General features: G+C 41.6%; 1 long non-coding RNA gene across 3 annotated transcripts in view; it reads left to right on the top strand.

Annotated features, from left to right (window-relative positions):
• LOC122558047 (uncharacterized) overlaps positions 1–18,881 on the top strand; it is a 148,044-nt gene that overhangs the window by 100,079 nt on the left and 29,084 nt on the right. For all 3 annotated transcript variants that reach the window (XR_015760021.1, XR_006314021.2, XR_015760022.1), the window contains one exon: positions 17,766–17,906. This is a non-coding gene — a long non-coding RNA (uncharacterized LOC122558047). The remainder of the gene's footprint in view (positions 1–17,765; positions 17,907–18,881) is intronic.

The raw sequence follows: 18,881 nt of genomic DNA, 5'->3' as shown, positions 1-18,881 counted from the left end.
TCCACAATGTTCAGCACTTTGGCAATGTCTCAGATATTGAAGCAGTGTCCAAATACAACAAGATCTGGACAACATTGAAGATTAGGCTGTGAAATGGCAAGTAACGTTCACCCCATACAAATGCAATACAATGACCATCTTCAACAAGAGAGAATTTCTCTATCACCCCTTGATATTCAAATGTATTACCATTGCTGTATCTCCCATTATCAACATATTAAGAATTACCCAAAGACTAAACTGGGCCAGCCATGTAAATTCTATAACTACATAAGCAGATCAGAGGTTGGAAATTCTGTAGGAGGTAATTCACCTTCTGACTGCACAAGACCTATCCATCATCCAGAAAGCACATGTCAGGAGTTTAATGGAATAGCCCACCTGCCTGGATAAATGCAGCTCTAACAACATCCATCCAGGACAAATCAGTCTGCTTGATTAATACCTCCAACCATCACATTCAGCATTCACCTTGCAGCAGTGTTATCACCTACAAAATGTACTGCAACAACTCACCAAGTCTTCTTTACCAGTACCAAGAGTGTGGTGCTGGAAAAGCACAACAGGTCAGGCAGCATCCGAAGTGCTGGAGAATCAATGTTTTGGGCATAAGCCCTTCATCAGGAATCTGAGATTATCAGACAAGTCTCAGTCCTGATGAAGGGCTTATGCCCAAAACGTTGATTCTCCTGCTCCTCGACTGTTGCCTGACCTGCTGTGCTTTTCCTGCACCCTACTCTTGACTCTGATCTCCAGCATCTGCAGTCCTCACTTTCTCCTTTTTTACCAGCAGGCTCCAAACCCACAGCCTCACCAGTTAAGAGCAGCTGATGCATGAAACCACCAGCACTTGCAAGTTCCCCTCTAACCCATAAAAATCTGATGTGGAGATATGTTGTTCGTACACTGTTGCTGAGTCAAAATCCTGGGTCTTGCTCTCTAACAGCACTGTGGATATCCTCACACACATGGACAGCAATGATTCGAGAAGGCAGCTCAGTACCTTCTCATGGACAATTAAGGATGAGCAGTGACTGCTGGTCACCCACATCCTGTGAATTAATAAAAAAAAGTCTACTATGTCTACTACATATCTCATCCCTTCTCCTTTCACCAAAAACAATGAGAGGGATGGGATTGTCAGTTTAAACTACCTGCTTTAAAATTTAAACAAAGCCTAGCAGTGAACTGTCAATCAACTTTTATGAATGCATTCTCCATGACAACATCTGTACCAATCAGAGTCCACTTGCCAAGCAATCAGCTCTCTCCTGTCTCATAACATAATCTTTTTTCTTCCCTTGAATTGTTAATCTTGTGAATTGCCCTGATTAGTGCAAAGCGAAAAGCTTCAATAAAATGTGTCTGTTTTCAGTAATGCTCATGCTATATTACCAAATGACTCTAATTATTTTAAAGGAAACCTGTTCTAAAATTATCATAACATATTTCAAAATATATGTATATGTATGGAGAGCAGTTAATTCTTACGTTAGTGTACTGAAGCTGGCAAAGAAGTTAAAGCAACAATGAAGTTAAAATATTTGGAAATTTGTTTAATGAAATCTTATCACAAATGAATTGGTTACAGAAAATTTAAGTGTTAAATGACTTTCCTGTTGATATATACAAAACAAAGAACTTAATGGCAATTGGAAGATTCTTTGTAAATCACTGTTACTAATATGGGTATGTGTGTACTGCAATAGAGAGTAGAGCTTGTCTCAAAGACCCTTTCTTATATTTCTCCTCCCCTGAAGGCACTGATTTGAGTTGGGTTTTATTTCCATGAGTCTATGTTGCTCATCAGCACCTCATTCAAATGCCCATTTCATCTATATAAATCCAAATAGTAACTGGCAGATTATTGTAGTCTGACAGAGTGTTACAACAAAGCTTGATAATGGACTTATCTGGCATCTGCACAAACTTAACACATGAATTTGAATAAGAGCCATGAGATAAGAATCAGTATTCAGAAGCCTGGCTAATTTCACTTCTTCCTACTTAAAGCACTGACACCAATTCAATTGCTACTTTAATTGAGATCAGGTAACAAAATAAAGGGAATTTTCTTATGATGAGGCTTCTTTGCCAGTTGTTAAGATTCTTGTGTATTTTGTTAGCAGATCAATAACCAACAGGTGCACTGGGGACCAGTCAGAAAAAATATGATGCCAAGACATGAGATGTTTATTTGCCAAAAATCATGCATTCATTCTTTGGACTTGGGGATTATGGTAAACTTCAAAGCTGAGTAAATAACACAACTCATTGCATGAAAATACTGTAGCTGATATCACAGAATATATTCTTCATTCATGAAGGACTATCATTGGCAAGACCATAGAGTAATTGAGTTATACAGCATGGAAACAGGCCCTTCAGTACAAATCCTCCTCGCTGACCAGATACTATAAACTGACCTAGTCACCTTGATCAGATGGACCAATGGGCTGAGGATTGGCAGATTGAGTTTAATCTAGATGATGTGAGGTGTTGCATTTTGGTAAGGCAAACCAGGGCAAGACTTATATAGTTAAAGGTAGGTCACTGAGGAGTGTTGCCGAATGAAGAGACCTCGGCATGCAGGTGCATAGTGCCTTGAAAGTGAAATCACAGGTAGATAGGGTGGTGAAGAAGGCATTTGGCACCTTGCCTTCATCGGTCAGTGCATGAGCATTGGAGTTGGGATGTCATATTGCAGCTGTGCGGGACATTGCTGAGGCCACTTTTCGAATACTACATACAATTCTGGTCTTCCTGCTTTGGAAAGATGTTGTCAAACTTGAAAGGGTTCAGAAAAGCTATGCAAGGATGTTGCTCGGACTGGAAGGTTTGAATTATAGGGCGAGGCTGAATAGGCTGGGTCTTTTTTCCCTGGAGTGTTGGAGGAAAAGGGATGACCAAATAGAGGTTCATAAAATCACGGATATAGTGAATAGCTAAGATCTTTTTTTCCCCAGAGTAAGGATGTCCAAAACTAGAAGGCATAGGTTTAAGTTGAGTGAAGAAAGATTTAAAAGGACCTGAGGGGCAGCTTTTTTATGCAGAGGATGGCTCATGTATGGAATGAGCTGAGGAGAAGGTGGTGCAGGCAGGTACACTTTCAATATTTAAAAGCATCTGGCCACCGGAATACATTGGCCATCCTTAATTCTCTTCATAAAATGGTGGTGAGCCATCTTCTTCTGCTGCAGTCTGTGAGTGTAGGTACACCTTTAAGTGAGGCAGCTTCAGAATTTTCACTCATTGATGATAAAGGAAGAGCGTATATAATCCAGACAGAATTGTGCACAACTTGGAGAGGAATTAGAGAGGATGGCATGCCAACGTGCTTGTTGTCTTTTTCCTTCCAGATAAAGGTTATGGATTTGGGAGGTGCCTCAATTTGAAAAGCTTTCCTGTTGGGTGCATCTGATCAAGGTTCCTAGAGAAAATTGTTATTTTAAATTTCAACTAATGAAAAATTCCAGATCAGAGGAATGAGCCATGCCTGAGTTTCTATGATATCACTTGGAGTGGGGCAAGGGAAAGCATTCTAATTTGACAAGTTGATTCTCATTGATGAGAAATTACTTCATCAATGTTAGCACTGGGAGTCAGTCAGAAGAAAAACTATGCCAAGATTTGAAATGTCTGTCTGTCAAAAATCATCGCTTCATACATTCATTCAATTAGCTTGGAGATTATGGTGAACTTCAAAGTAGAGTAAATAGCACAACTCCTGTTGAGCTTAATTGAAAATACTGTAGCAGGAAAGTTATTCAACATTTGTCTTTTCTGCAACCAATTGTGAGTGACTGGATGAGGAGAGTCAGAATTTAAAATAGCCCAACACAGTTACCACTCTGATGTGTGGTTTTGGGTCTCAAATAGCAATGTCTCTATGATACTGCTGGAATTGAGGTGGGATAGGATTTCTGCCCACTATAATGGTGTGCCACTGATGAATTAATTAGTTTAAAGGCAGAGTCTTAGTAAGATGTAAACAAAAAGCTATAATCCTGAGGATTAAGAGAATTCTAGAATTCAGCAAAGGAGGAACGATAATTTTAAAAATGTAAAAAAAAAATGTAAAATAGCAAGGAAGATCAAAATGAAGTAAAAGTTTCTGCTGGCATTTAAAAAGATAAAGAATAGCTAAGACAAATGTGAGCCCATTACAAGCAGAGACGGGAGAATTTATAGCAGGAAAAACAAAAAAGCTAAAAATCCCCTACTGCAGCCTTCAGCCCCCTAGACCCCACAAATTGGATTCTGGATCTCCTCCTGAAATAGTGGTCCCTCTTATCTCCATTACCTCCTTTCCCCTTTCTGGATGGATCTGACAGACTGGTCATAAATGCACAACAAGTCAGTTATCCCATGATTGATGCTGAAACGTTTCCTCGACTGCATTAGCTCTATTCCCATGACTGGCCACTGAAGAGTTGGTAATTTTCGGATGCCACTGTCAGTGGACAAGGGGTGCACATGGCTGCTGCCCATGGATCATGCCATGAGATGCTGTGGCATGATAACCAACAGCAGCAGTGACAAGCCAAAGTCACCGTGTACCCACTCTGACTTCCACTTCAAGAATTCTTGTCATCCAGTTTGCTTGCAGTGATCATAGATATTAATAATTCAAGATTTTCAGTAAATACTGTTGTTCATAAGAAATAATCCCCTTTAATCAGCAATTTGCTGCTGCCCAGAGAGAATTGCATCTCAACACCCTGAAACTAGTGAAAACATGCTTCACATTACTCCTGATATCGAAATAGGCCTCACTGAACTTCTCACTCAATTCTGTCTCATTTCTCACCATCGCCCAGATTGTTCTGGCCCAATAAATATTCCATCTTTTGAGTCTGCCTTCACAGAGGAAGAATAAAGAAGTCTCCCTGAAATAATTGAGTTCCAAAGGTCCGGTAAGACTATGCAACTGAAAGAAATTAGTATTAATTAAATAAAGTACTCTTAGAGAAATGTATCTAAAACTTGACAAAATTGCAGTGGAGTTTCCCAGGTTAATTTCTGGTATGTTGATAGTCTTCTCAGGAGAGATTGAGGGCATGAGGTTTCACCCTGTGTAGTTTAGATAAATGAGAGGTGATCGTATAGAGACTTACAACATTCTTAAAAGGATTGTCAGAGTAGAGACAGAAGGGATGTTTTTACTGACTCCGGGATCTAGAAGCACCGTAACAGGCTTCGAATAAAAGGCAAGCCAGTTAGGACTGAGATGAAGAGGAACTCCTTCAGTGTGAGGGTGGTGAATCTTTGGAATTGTCTACTATAGAGGGTTGATGAAGTTAATTCAGTAAGTCAATACCAGACAGAGATTGATAGGTTTCTAATTATTAATTATATCAACCTACATGGGGAGAGTGCTGGAATAGCGTGTTTAGATAGGTGATTCACTTTGACCGAGAATGGCAGAATATGCTTGAGGAGCTGAGTAGCCTCCTCCTGCCCCTGTGTTCATATGATCGCATCGTAATCTATAGTGGCAGATCATTTAAAGATGATGAGCATACAGACTGTACGCGTCTCATCCTCAAAGTCTCAGATACATTTGTGGGGAGAAGGGTGATAGGCATAAAACACATGCAGATAAAAGCGTTCCTCAAATGTTTGTAGTGTGTGGGGGAATGGAGCAGAAATTGGCTGAAGGAGGGATGGAAGATTGGTGCTACTTAAAGAGCCAGTGGCAGCACCTGAAACCACAAACAACATCAGCAAGAAGGATGCTGATTATGACCTGAGACTCTGATTTGGATGTCCACCTGACAGAGTGCTCAGGAGGAAGGACATCCTCTCTGGAGCTGGAGACACAGTCAGCATGTCCATGAAAAGAGGTGGCTGTGAGTGCCACCTCCTTGATTCCCAGGATTCTTTGCACAAAGTAATTTCTTGACCTGAATAAAGCTGAAGGAGTTAATCATGTCCCCTTTGACCCCTTCCTTCCAGTCTTGTTATTATGCCGCACTCTTTTAATGAACATCCCAATGCTTTAAGATTCTCATCAGAATCTTTGGTTCCTTCTACCATCTTTTCACTTACTACTTTTTAAATTCACCCTCACTCAAACGTGCTTTGTTTCTTTAGGACCCTCTTATAACCTGGTGTGTCAAATTGTAACAAAAGAATTGCTGACAATCTTCCCACAATCTTCCCTCAATGGGGATCCCATAGTGACTAGAAATCACAATGGGTGTGTTATCTTTGGATTGAAAGATGAGCATCACATGCAGCAAATATTTGATTATTTTAATTTTAATTTCCTTTGCAGGAGCATAACCAAATGATAAATCCATCTACGCCTCACTAGTAAACCACTACAAAATTCACAAAATGCTTCAAACTAATATCAGCAAAGATGTAAATCACAAGAGATACAGCATGAAGCGTTGTACAGACTGAATCCAAGATAGTGTGCATTAGGGGAGATGGCTATGTATACCTTTTCAGCTCAATTCTACTTTATGAGAGATTGAACTGTAACAGCTCCAGGTTGGACGTGTGATCTCCAGCTATCCCAAAACCAAAATTGTCCAAAGTCTAGATATTTTTGAAAGGATTCCATTTTGTCTTCAGGAAAATGAAATTCACATTATTCAAATACTACAATGTTTGGACATGTGTTAGTTCTTGGTAGAGCCAGAGTAGTCATCAGCTTTGCTGTTTTATTTATAGTGGCACACCAATTAGTTTCTTCACTCCAAGTTGACTAAAATTATACTTGAACTCAATCAATCTGGCCTTGCCCAAACCACCCAACCTTTGTACATGCACTATTGATGCTGTTGTAGCCATGTCTTTCGCATGCTCTGGTGTTTACTGGGATTTTCATTGAAGTAAGTAAGAGGAACAATACTTAGTAAATAGAAAGAAATTTTGATTTATTCTTTCACAAACTCTATTCATTCAATACTATTTATTGTTTTTCACACTTTGATTCTCATATCCATTATTCCTTGAACTTGGCCTTGATTAAGCTACGTCGTTCCAATGTCTGAAATCTGTGAAAATCCAAAATCTGGCAAGGTCTCAATCCCGAGGGTGCCGAAAGTTGGACAGGAAACTTCTTTTGAAAACTTTACAACTTCTCCATTTAAAAATACTAAAAAATTTTTTTATTCTACAGCTGTCTTACTTTGAATTTTAGGAGTCAGATTTTCCCCTCAGTGATAGGAACTTGGGGGAGGGACCAATCCTGCATTATGATTGTACGAAGGTCTTCAGCTGCTAGGAAGTGTATTTAAATATGATTGAGAGCTCAATCTCCCCAGAGATAGAACGGCTGTAGAATTATTGGTGGAAGGAGGGGGAATTTGGATGGGGGACAGTAGAGAAGCAGACCACATTCTGGCCCAAAAGCCCTGTCTTTCCATGGTCTTAAAACATTGAGAGGTTCTTCATCTTCAAAGAGGTCAGGGCAAATGGAGAGCTGAGGCGCAGGAGAGAGGTAGGCAAATGTTGGTATTATTCTTTTCTGCTCAATAGTCATTTGGCCAGACTTTCATTTCTTTTCCCCAATAAATCAAAATAATTTCAATGTTGCCACCATTTTTATTTCCCTATCAAACAAAATAAGTTCAGTGCTACCAACTGTTTTCCCACAAGATTGCAGGTGGTCACCTTCAAGGTGGTCCAAATGACTGTCCATCCCTGTGAAAATCTCAGGAAATCAGAGGACACTGAGCTCCTACTGATCTCAACAAGCCCAATTAACAAGATGGGGCTAATGTCATGTCCCCACCTGCTTACCACCTCTCCCCATCCTTGGAAAAGTCATCAAAGATAGGACTAGAGCATACAAACCATCCACATGTCACTGACTCCATTTTGTTGTCATCGTGCCACCTTTACTGTGCTGATTTGGGAGTGGAAAATCCAAACCTATGAAGCTTTAATTATTCTATGATTAAATCTATATTTTTTAACACAGCTATCAATGTAAGAAGGAGAGAGTGAGGTCTGCAGATGCTGGAGATTAGAGCTGAAAATGTGTTGCTGGAAAAGCGCAGCAGGTCAGGCAGCATCCAGGGAACAGGAGAATCGACGTTTCGGGCATAAGCCCTTCTTCAGGAATGAGGAAAGTTTGTCCAGCAGGCTAAGATAAAAGGTAGGGAGGAGGGACTTGGGGGAGGGGCGTCGGAAATGTGATAGGTGGAAAGAGGTCAAGGTGAGGGTGATAGGTCAGACTGGGGTGGGGGCGGAGAGGTCAGGAAGAAGATTGCAGGTTAGGAAGGCGGTGCTGAATTCGATGGATTTGACTGAGACAAGGTGGGGGGAGGGGAAATGAGGAAACTGGTGAAATCCGAGTTCATCCCTTGTGGTTGGAGGGTTCCTAGGTGGAGTCGGTCGGTTTGTAGTAGATGTCCGTGTTGATTTGGTCGCCTGAGATAGAAATAGAAAGGTCGAGGAAGGAATCTGAGACTGTCCAGGTGAATTTGAGGTCGGGTGGAAGGTGTTGGTGAAGTGGATGAACTGTTCAACCTCCTCGTGGGAGCACGAGGCGGCGCCGATACAGTCATCGATGTAGCGGAGGTAAAGGTGGGGGGTGGGGCCAGTGTAGTTGCGGAAGATGGACTGTTCCACATATCCTACGAAGAGGCAGGCATAGCTGGGGCCCATGCGGGTGCCCATGGCTACCCCTTTCGTTTGGAGGAAGTGGGAGGATTGGAAAGAGAAGTTGTTCAGGGTGAGGACCAGTTCAGTCAGTCAAAGGAGGGTGTCAGTGGAAGGGTACTGGTCGGTACGGCGGGAAAGGAAGAAGTGGAGGGCTTTGAGTCCTTCATGATGGGGGAAGGAGGTGTACAGGGACTGGATATCCATGGTGAAGATAAGGCGTTGGGGACCGGGGAAGCGAAAATCATGGAGGAGGTGGAGGGCATGGGTGGTGTCCCGAACGTAGGTGGGGAGTTCTTGGACTAAGGGGGACAGGACGGTGTCAAGGTATGCGGAGATGAGTTCGGTGGGGCAGGAGCAGGCGGAGACAATGGGTTGGCCGGGGCAGTCAGGTTTGTGGATTTTGGGCAGGAGGTAGAAGCGGGCGGTGAGCGGTTGTGGGACTATGAGGTTGGAGGCAGTGGATGGGAGATCCCCTGAGGTGATGAGGTTATGGATGCTCTGGGAGATGATGGTTTGGTGGTGGGGGGTGGGTTCATGGTCAAGGGGGTAGTAGGAGGAGGTATCTGCGAGCTGGCGTTTGGCCTCAGCGGTGTAAAGGTCGGTGCGCCAAACTACTACCGCGCCTCCCTTGTCTGCTGGTTTGATAGTGAGGTTGGGGTTGCAACGGAGGGAGTGAAGGGCTGCGCGTTCCGAGGGTGAGAGGTTGGAGTGGGTGAGAGGGGTGGGGGAGTTCAGGTGGCGGTTAATATCGCGACGGCAGTTGGCTCGCCTGAGATAGAAATAGAAAGGTCGAGGAAGGGGAGGGAGGAATCTGAGACTGTCCAGGTGAATTTGAGGTCGGGGTGGAAGGTGTTGGTGAAGTGGATGAACTGTTCAACCTCCTCGTGGGAGCACGAGGTGGCTCCAATACAGTCATCGATGTAGCGGAGGAAAAGGTGGGGGGTGGGGCCAGTGTAGTTGCGGAAGATGGACTGTCGCCTGAGATAGAAATAGAAAGGTCGAGGAAGGGGAGGGAGGAATCTGAGACTGCCAAATCAACACGGACATCTACTACAAACCGACCGACTCCCACAGCTACCTGGACTACACCTCCTCCCACCCTGCCCCCTGCAAAAACGCCATCCCATTCTCCCAATTCCTTCGTCTCCGCCGCATCTGCTCCCAGCAGGACCAGTTCCAAAAACGTTCAACCCAGATGGCCTCCTTCTTCAAGGACCGCAATTTCCCCCCCGACGTGGTCGACGATGCCCTCCATCTCTTCCACTTCCCGCTCCTCCGCCCTTGAGCCCCGTCCCTCCAACCGCCACCAGGACAGAACCCCATTGGTCCTCACCTACCACCCCACCAATCTCCATGTACAGCGCATCATCCGCCATCATTTCCGCCACCTCCAAACGGACCCCACCACCAAGGATATATTTCCCTCCCCTCCCCTATCAGCATTCCGTAAAGACCACTCCCTCCGTGACTCCCTCGTCAGATCCACACCCGCCAACAACCCAACCTTCACTCCCAGCACCTTCCCCTGCAACCGCAGGAGGTGCAAGACTTGCGCCCACACCTCCCCCCTCTCCTCCCTCCAAGGCCCCAAAGGAAACTTCCATATCCACCACAGATACACCTGCACCTCCACACACATCATCTATTGCATCCTCTGCACCCGATGTGGCCTCCTCTATATTGGGGAGATAGGCCGCCTACTTGCGGAGCGTTTCAGAGAACACCTCTGGGACACCCGGACCAACCAACCCAATCACCCTGTGGCTCAACACTTCAACTCCCCTCCCACTCCACCAAGGATATGCAGGTCTTTGGACTCCTCCATCGCCAGACCACAACAACACGACGGTTGGAGGAAGAGCGCCTCATCTTCCACCTAGGAACCCTCCAACCACAAGGGATGAACTCGGATTTCACCAGTTTCCTCATTTCCCCTCCCCCCACCTTGTCTCAGTCAAATCCATCGAATTCAGCACCGCCTTCCTAACCTGCAATCTTCTTCCTGACCTCTCCGCCCCCACCCCAGTCTGACCTATCACCCTCACCTTGACCTCTTTCCACCTATCACATTTCCGACGCCCCTCCCCCAAGTCCCTCCTCCCTACCTTTTATCTTAGCCTGCTGGACAAACTTTCCTCATTCCTGAAGAAGGGCTTATGCCCGAAACGTCGATTCTCCTGTTCCCTGGATGCTGCCTGACCTGCTGCGCTTTTCCAGCAACACATTTTCAGCTCAGTATCAATGTAAGAAGGCCAGATTTAGCAATGTGAATGCCAGGAGCCGACTGATGAGTATTAAACTCCAGGGATCCAAACTAGAAGAGTGGTGTGGCTTGAGGGAACAATTATCATTCCTTTCATTTGTGTTCTATTGAATGTAAGAAACAGAAGTCTGCAAAGCACTGAAGCCTAGAAATAGACTGCATAAAGGACAGAGAGTATTAGAACTGTGACGGACACTTCTTCGTCCAGAGTTATGAACAGTGATAATAGAGCTTGTAATTTGATTCCATTATATAACTGACCAGGAATCTTGCCCACTTGTATTGCCTGCTGTTGGCATACATTGGAAGGATTCGCAGTTTGATACAACTTGTTTGGCCATGTTATGAATGTGCCTTCCTTGACTATCAAGTCCTGGCATTCAACTTAACCCAGAGTTTCTGACTCAGAGGCAGGGATTCTAGCCACTGCACCAGAAGGCCTTCTGCAAATTGATGATTTGAGTGTTTGTTATCACAGAAGGGGAAAAATATTGTAGTTAAAGTCAAGTGACTTCTGGCTGCTCTGTGGGGCTGCTTTGCTCGCAAGAAGACTAAACTTGTGAAGTTCCAGTTATTCAGCCAGCAGTGATATACAAGAATATCATCAAAAAATAAATACTGAAGGGTATGAAATTTCCTTCCACCATGTTAGATAGGAGGATTCTTCTGCATTGAACAATTTCAGGTGGAGAGTACTATATAAAAGATACAAAGCATTTCATGGGTATTGACAGAGAAGGCAATAGTAAATGTATGTGCTCAGTGTGCTGTCTTAATGAACTTGGATAGCTATGGGTCTTGGTTTACCAGAATGATCTTTGACTACAGAAATGACCAACAGAGAGGACTAGTTAGAAAGGGGTTTGAAGCTTTCTTCACCTGATTTCTTATATTTACATTGATTTCTATCTCTATACAATTGGAAAGAATCAAACATTTCACAATCAATTACTGATTAAAAGCAAGTATGAATAGGATTAGGCCACATCTGTTTTGAAGAATCTTTTTTTTTAATTGACTGTTTAATGCATTTACACCATCTGATGTATAAGGAAATTTTCATAATTTCCTTTCTGCAGTGTCAGTGATGCATCTTTGTGTCCGTCATAATAATAAGGCTGAAAAATGCAACATTATTGAACCTTTTTCATGATTAGGCATGAGCCAGTTATGGCACATGTGAAATGCAGGGTAAAACTCAAACTATCTTCAGCTATCCTTTCAAGGTCTTAATCAGCTTTGTGACATCTCTAAATCAAATCTATACTAAATTGCAGGTTGTTTGAGCTCTAAACTAGAGGCCATTGAAAATGCACCACTGTAATTGGTGCAGTTTAAAATCAATTAGTAAATGTATAGTTAGTCTTTAAGGATTCTTGCAGTGCAATGGTAGTGTTCATACCTCTGAGTTCGGAGGCCCAGGTTCGGGTCCTACCTGCTTGGAGGTGAGACATAACTTCTATGGAGCTAGTTTCAGTGATGGTGACTGAGAAAGCTACCATTGATTAATTTTTAAAATCTCCATCTGATTCACTATTGTTCTTAGGAAATGAGACTTCCCATCCTTACCCCATCTCGTTTACATGTGACTCCAGTCCCATAATAATGTGGTTGATTATTAACTGCCCTCAATTCAAGTACATTTAGAGAGGGGCTGCGCAGTGGCTGAAGGAGTGACAGTAGCACAGTGGTTAGGACTGCTGCTTCACTGCTCCAGGGACACAGGTTCGATTCCACCCTTGGGCGACTGTCTTTGTGGAGTTTGCACATTGTCCCCAGGAGTTTGCGTGGGGTTCCTCCCAAAGTCCAAAGATGTGCAGGTTGAGTGGATTGACCATGCAAAATTGTCCATAGTGTCCAGGGATGTGCAGGCTAGCTGGGTTAGCCACGGGAAATGCAGGATGACAGGGGTATGGGTGTGGGTCTGGGTGAGATGCTCTTTGGCAGGTCAGTGTGGACTTCATGGGCCGAATGGTCTCTTCCGCACTCTAGGGATTCTCTGATCAATGTTAGAGATTGGCAATAAGCACTGGACCTGCCAGCAATCCCCACATCCCATGAAAGAATAAAGAAAAATATTTTCCAAGACCCCACAGTAATTGGAGAGTGGATATTTTTATGTCATTGGGAAATCTTTATCACTTAATTACTTGTTTCTAATAGATTATTCTTTTAGAGTTGCAAACATTGATACAGTTAGACTGGGCATGCTTTTAGATTAAGTGATGAGAATCACAGAAAGAAGCGACTAAACATCTTATTTTATCTTACCTCCAAATTGCTTCTCCCTAACCACATTATTAATCATACTTTTATGTTTAATTTATTTCAACAGACATATTTGATTTAATTGGTTGCCTCAGAAATTGCAAAGCACTTCACATTGGAATCATTTTGAAATGCAATGAGAGTTATATAAATTGATGCAGAATCAATAATACTATAAGAATACCTCACAAACAGCAAATATATCAACAACCAGTTAATCTAATTTTGGTAGCAGAGTTAACAATTAGTGAAGACTTTTTTTTCAAACAACAGACTCACAACATCTTAAACCTGAACACTAGGCAAAAGAACACTTATATTGTGTTTTCCATAAGACAGGATGTTCCAAAGTTCTTCCCAGTCAATTAAGTACATTTGAAATGTGGTTAATGTTGCAATGTAGGGAATCATTGTTGGCAATTTGTGTTCTGCAAATTCCACAAGTGAGAAATTGTTAAATGAATAATCAGTTTTCACAGGGAGATGAGGTTTTTCAGAATTCTGAGACCATTCTTTTGTTCTCTTATAACGTAAACAGATTTAATCTCTAATTCCAACAAATAAAACCTGCAATGGTACACTTGGATCTCAATTCTGCACAGAAATGTCACTAAGGTATATAAGCAAAATACAGCAGATGCTAAAACTCTGAAATAACCACACAGAATGCTGGAGAAACTCAGCAGGTCTAGCAGCATTTGTGAAGAAAGAAAGAGCTAATGGTTTGTGTCCCGTGTGATTCTTCTTCAGAACTCTGTTCTGTGTTCAAGTATGAAAATAATGGTTATATAAAACCCCTACAGCACAGATCGGGGCCATTCAGCCCATCAAGTCTGCACCAATCCTCTGAAGAGTATTCCACCCCATATTTACCACAGGTAACCTGCACATCCCTGGGTACTACAGGACAATTTAACATGACCAAGTCACATAACGTGCACATCTTTGAGGTGAACATGTAAACTCCACAGAAAGTAACCTGAGGTTGGAATCAAACTTGGGTCCCTGGTGCTGCGAGACAACCATGCTAACCACTATGTTGCCATAAAAACCTGTGTTAGATTCAAAGAATTTGCACTATGTCAGAGTGTACAACTCCTTTCTGAAGAAGAGTCATACTGGACTTGGAAAGTTAACTTTGTTTCTCTGCTCAGAGATGTTGCAAGACCAGATTAGATTCTATACACTTCGATAGGAGTTTGAAGTTACATAACCCAGAGACAAGTGCATTACCAAATGACATAAATTAAGAAAACCTCGCATCACAATTGTCATGCTCATGAAAAAGAACTTTTCGTTCTGGGAACCTCAGTTATAAATTTGGGATGATACATCAGAATGACGCACTTAGTACATTTAGTTTTTAAATATAAATGTAATTGTCAAAAAACTTTGGACAAAACATTTCCATTTTAGATGCAATTTAAAAACTGAGTGGAAATAGCTCTCAAAATTGTTCTTCTGCTTATAGGTTTTTACTTTCTTCAAACTTGTATTTTGCAGAATGTAAAGCTTTTCCTGAATCAGTCTTCCAGTTTTATTGTGGCTTAAAAAATGCTGAACTTTTTAAGTGCTTTCTCAAAGCCTTGCAAATGGAAGCAATTAACTGAGGCTAGCAATGGTGATTTATTTGATCTGGGATGTGTCCAGTTTGTTAAAGATTGATTTAACTTTACAAAATATAAGAGGCATTTCACTGTTACAGTTTTAAATATCCCAAACTGTAGGGAATTCAATTACTTTTCAAACAAAATTCTGCCTTATGTCTTTTGCTTTATGAACATCTAAAGCAATTCAATGAGATAAGAATAAAAGATTTTCAGTTTCTAATAACAATGTAATAAAACAGAAATATTACATGTCTTTCAGAAAGAAAGAAACTTCAAATATTAAAATAATAGTGACACCATAAAGAGCTATGTTAGATCTGAAGAATTTGAAATATGACAGAGCATACAACTGAAAAGGATTAATTGAATCTCTTTTTAAAAGAAATTATATTAATCTGTACAGTCAGAAAGTAAACACAAATTTGACAGTGAAGATCCAAGTTTAGTTTTCTTATTTTGGAACTTTAAACCCCGCCCATCCATCGTATTACCTCCCGTTTTTTGCCAAAGGTTTCTTGGCTGAAGTAAAAGTCTGAGAAAATGAGCTATTCGACACGTGCAGCCCATTTTAAGTTTCCTCATGGGACTGCATTGCACGATTCATTGGGAAGCTCATTCTTGATAGTATTACTGTGCACAGGGTTGAACCAAGCTGATTCCTCAGAATATGAAACTGTTAGGCAAAATAAAAAGATGGGGATAAATAGAATCTAAAAGTACAAGTTGATTTGGTGCTGGTGAATACGTGAATCTTTATGAATCCTTATACTTTAATTTCAGTCAGAATATCAATATTTATATATTAAATAAAATGAGTATTAAAATAATGCCTTTATTACAGGTGAACTTGGTAATATGGAAATACATATTGGAGGGGATATTTGATATCCAACATGAAAACAACATTTTTCTATAAATTTTTTACATTGGAGCCTTTTATGTTTGACACCAAGTTAATGAATATTAATGCTGTATGATTTTTTAATTAACTTTAGCATTACACAACATTTTTTTACTGTAAAATCAATTCTGAATTGATTTACTTGATATGTGCAACAACTGGATCTTTTTGCAGGGTAAACAAACTCCTGAAGAAATTTGACATTAAATCACTCAAGAAGCCTCTTGGATTTTAAAGGTGTTCTCTGGAGCTTTGTCAGATCATATGAAATACTTTAAGATTAGTCACTTGGTTGTACAGCTATTGAAGCATTTGGCCTTGCACTCATCAGGATAAATGCAAGAATACCAAATTTCAAAGGCAGCAACAATTTATATTACATGGAAAAAGTATGCCAGTTGGTTTAAAAGTTGACTCTGCTCCGTTAGGGTGGTTGCATTGGAAAACTCAACAGGAAATTATTCTCCCCAAGCTTTTAGTTTTTTTGCAATATCTTTAAAATGGCAGGAATTTGCAAGTGGGCTGCATGTGTATAGGTGGGGGAATTCCCCAGATCAGTGATTGACTGAACATAAGCATTCTGATCAGCTTGGACACGTCATGATTTAAAAATTAGCTGCTTGTCAGCTGACAGACTGTGTCGATAGAAATAGTGGGTCCCAAAACTCTGCATTTTGCTCATTGTCATTCCCTTCAATTCAATGTCAATGCTTGATACGTTTTTGGAGTACATAACTAATGGATGTGTAATATAGCTATATCTGTGCTGGGGAAGGAGCACAAAGTCTCTGGGCAAAATTTTATATGGCTCTGAATGACATGGATTACAGTAAGAAATCTGGGAGAAATTCACAAGAACTCCAGTGAGATCTTTCTTGACATCAGTCTCATTTTTTACATGTTAGGTTAGATTCTCATGAGGCAGTTATGAGATTCTTATTAAGTGGATTATTGCTTGTTTATCACCCTCCTTAACTCCAAATCTTGCAATTAATATGCAGCTCATGTAATATCATAGGACAGATAGAAACTGGATACCTGACAAGGAAGTCAACGTGGGTACCTGGCAATCCCAGCATACTACTTACTCATTCAGACTGCCATGTTGGACACCAGCCACCAACGTCTCAGGCATGCTCCAGGAACCGGCCACATATACCCTGTGTCATCAGATGCTGATAGTCGGCATGTGCTTCATAATGCTGCATTTTGGAGTGCACTGTAAATTATGATTGATCTGCACTTTGCAGACAGGTTCAGGCCCTCCACTCCTGGAATGGATGAAGCTGCATCTTATGACTGCTTGCTTGTTTTCTTAGCACTCACTTACTTAGCACCTACATGTATGTTCATAGCATCACTGCCTTGCCATGCTTTGTTCTGCTATGCCTTTTAGCATGTTGGCCCGTGTAGCAGAGCCTAAAGACACCCTCTGTTTCTATCTTGACTTATTTTTAGGACACACGCAAAGCCAGAAAACTTGCCTTGCTGGTCAGTATTGTACAATATGATGCTGTCTCAATCTCACACCTGCACCATGTGACAGCAGCATACAAATAAAACACACTGCATATGTTTAACTCAGATGGCTATGTCTGAAAGTCTAAAAGCAGTCGTCCTTAGTTAAGTCAGGAGAGACAATCTTGGGGTTGTGAGGGGTGTGGGAACAAATGGATGCTCAGTATTGTTGAGCTCAATGGGAAGTGCAAGTGAAAAAGGCACATACAAGTTTAGGGTTTGGGGTTGTGACAGCGGTAGTGGGACGTGCGGTTCTTGATTATCAAGCTGTGTCTGCAACTCACTTTGCCCAATAAACTAATGTTACCTTCCATCTTCACGTGATTCATAAATGTTCAATGGAAATGGAAAATGACTGTGTCCACACCTGGAATGGGCAGAGTGCCATTTTTCTGTCTGAGAACACTATGTCCATTTGTGAGCAATGTGCAGACCTTCAAAGGTAATTTACAATAATCAGACATTTACAGAGTGTAATTATAATCGTGGCATTCTGCATGTAAAATGTATGCAATGTCCACCTGTGTGGAACACAAATTCTGGTCACAAGCAATCTTGATTATGTCATTGGTCATTTCAGGTTGATCATTCTCATCTCTGTGAAGCAGAAGTAATCACAAAAAGCTTCAAAGTGGCACCAGCAGGCCACATATCACAAAGCCAAACTGAGATCTCATTGTCTACGCAAGGGCAAGGAGCTGACAACCTCTCATCTCAAACTGTAAGTATTCACCAGCATATTCCTACATGCAGTTTTACCTTTCTTGGTGATGTGGGGTAGGTGACTAGGTGCAAACTATCAGTAACTTAACAGCACTTACCATCTCCCTCTGCGACAGTGACTTAATGACTCTGATTCTCAATGCTGTGATTAAGGCCGAAGGTAGATAAAATGCAAACCAATCTTCAACTGGGGAGATTTTGGAACAGACAATAGGTCTGCTGAAGATGAGGTTCTGGTCTGCGGGTGTCTTGCAGTATAGTTCAGTCAGAGTGTGTCACACAATCCTTGTATGCTGTCCTCTGGATTACTGAAGCAGGCAAAATGAGAATGTTATGATGGCTGAAGAGCTGGGAGTGAGGCCACAGAATATGGAGGAGGAAGATGAGGACTTTGAGCATGGGAGACGATGAAGTGCTGCGATGTCAGATGAAATAAGCAGTCAAGACTTAATTGATACCTGGTTCCAATCAATGTGAGCTGGGCACACTGACCACTCATTAGTTGTAATTTTGTTGTTTTCAAAAGGCAAGCAGTCAACATCTGTTTCTAGAGGCAGATGCAGTTTTTGTTTGTTTTCTTTGTTTTTGCTGTTGGTGAATAAAAATGAATGTTTGTAAGCATTGGAAGTCTTTCCAGTATATGACAGTCCCACATTGAATAATGAGAAAATGTTAGGCTGCGCTGGACATTGGGGAAAGAGTAATACTCTCTTAGACATGGCTCAAATGTGGAATGACACTTGAGTGCGTTATCTGTGTAGCTTAGTTCATCAATTGTTATAGATTTACAAATACGCATTTGGACTCATAATGCAGTGTGTTACCTATGTGTCCTCAGAAGCATATTTTTTGTTTCCCTTCCCACTATGTGAGAGGTGTGGTGCACAGGCAATGAGGCAAGTTGTAGAGAATAGCCTAAGAAAACCTGCTATTCATGAAGCGAAACCTTCCATCTAACTCACCAAAATTGTCA

The sequence above is a fragment of the Chiloscyllium plagiosum genome, unplaced genomic scaffold (assembly GCF_037043375.1).
Source record: "Chiloscyllium plagiosum isolate Xiang-an unplaced genomic scaffold, Cpla_swu_hap1 HiC_scaffold_18, whole genome shotgun sequence".
Taxonomy (NCBI): Eukaryota; Metazoa; Chordata; class Chondrichthyes; order Orectolobiformes; family Hemiscylliidae; genus Chiloscyllium; species Chiloscyllium plagiosum.
This window is presented reverse-complemented; position numbering and strand designations above follow the sequence as displayed.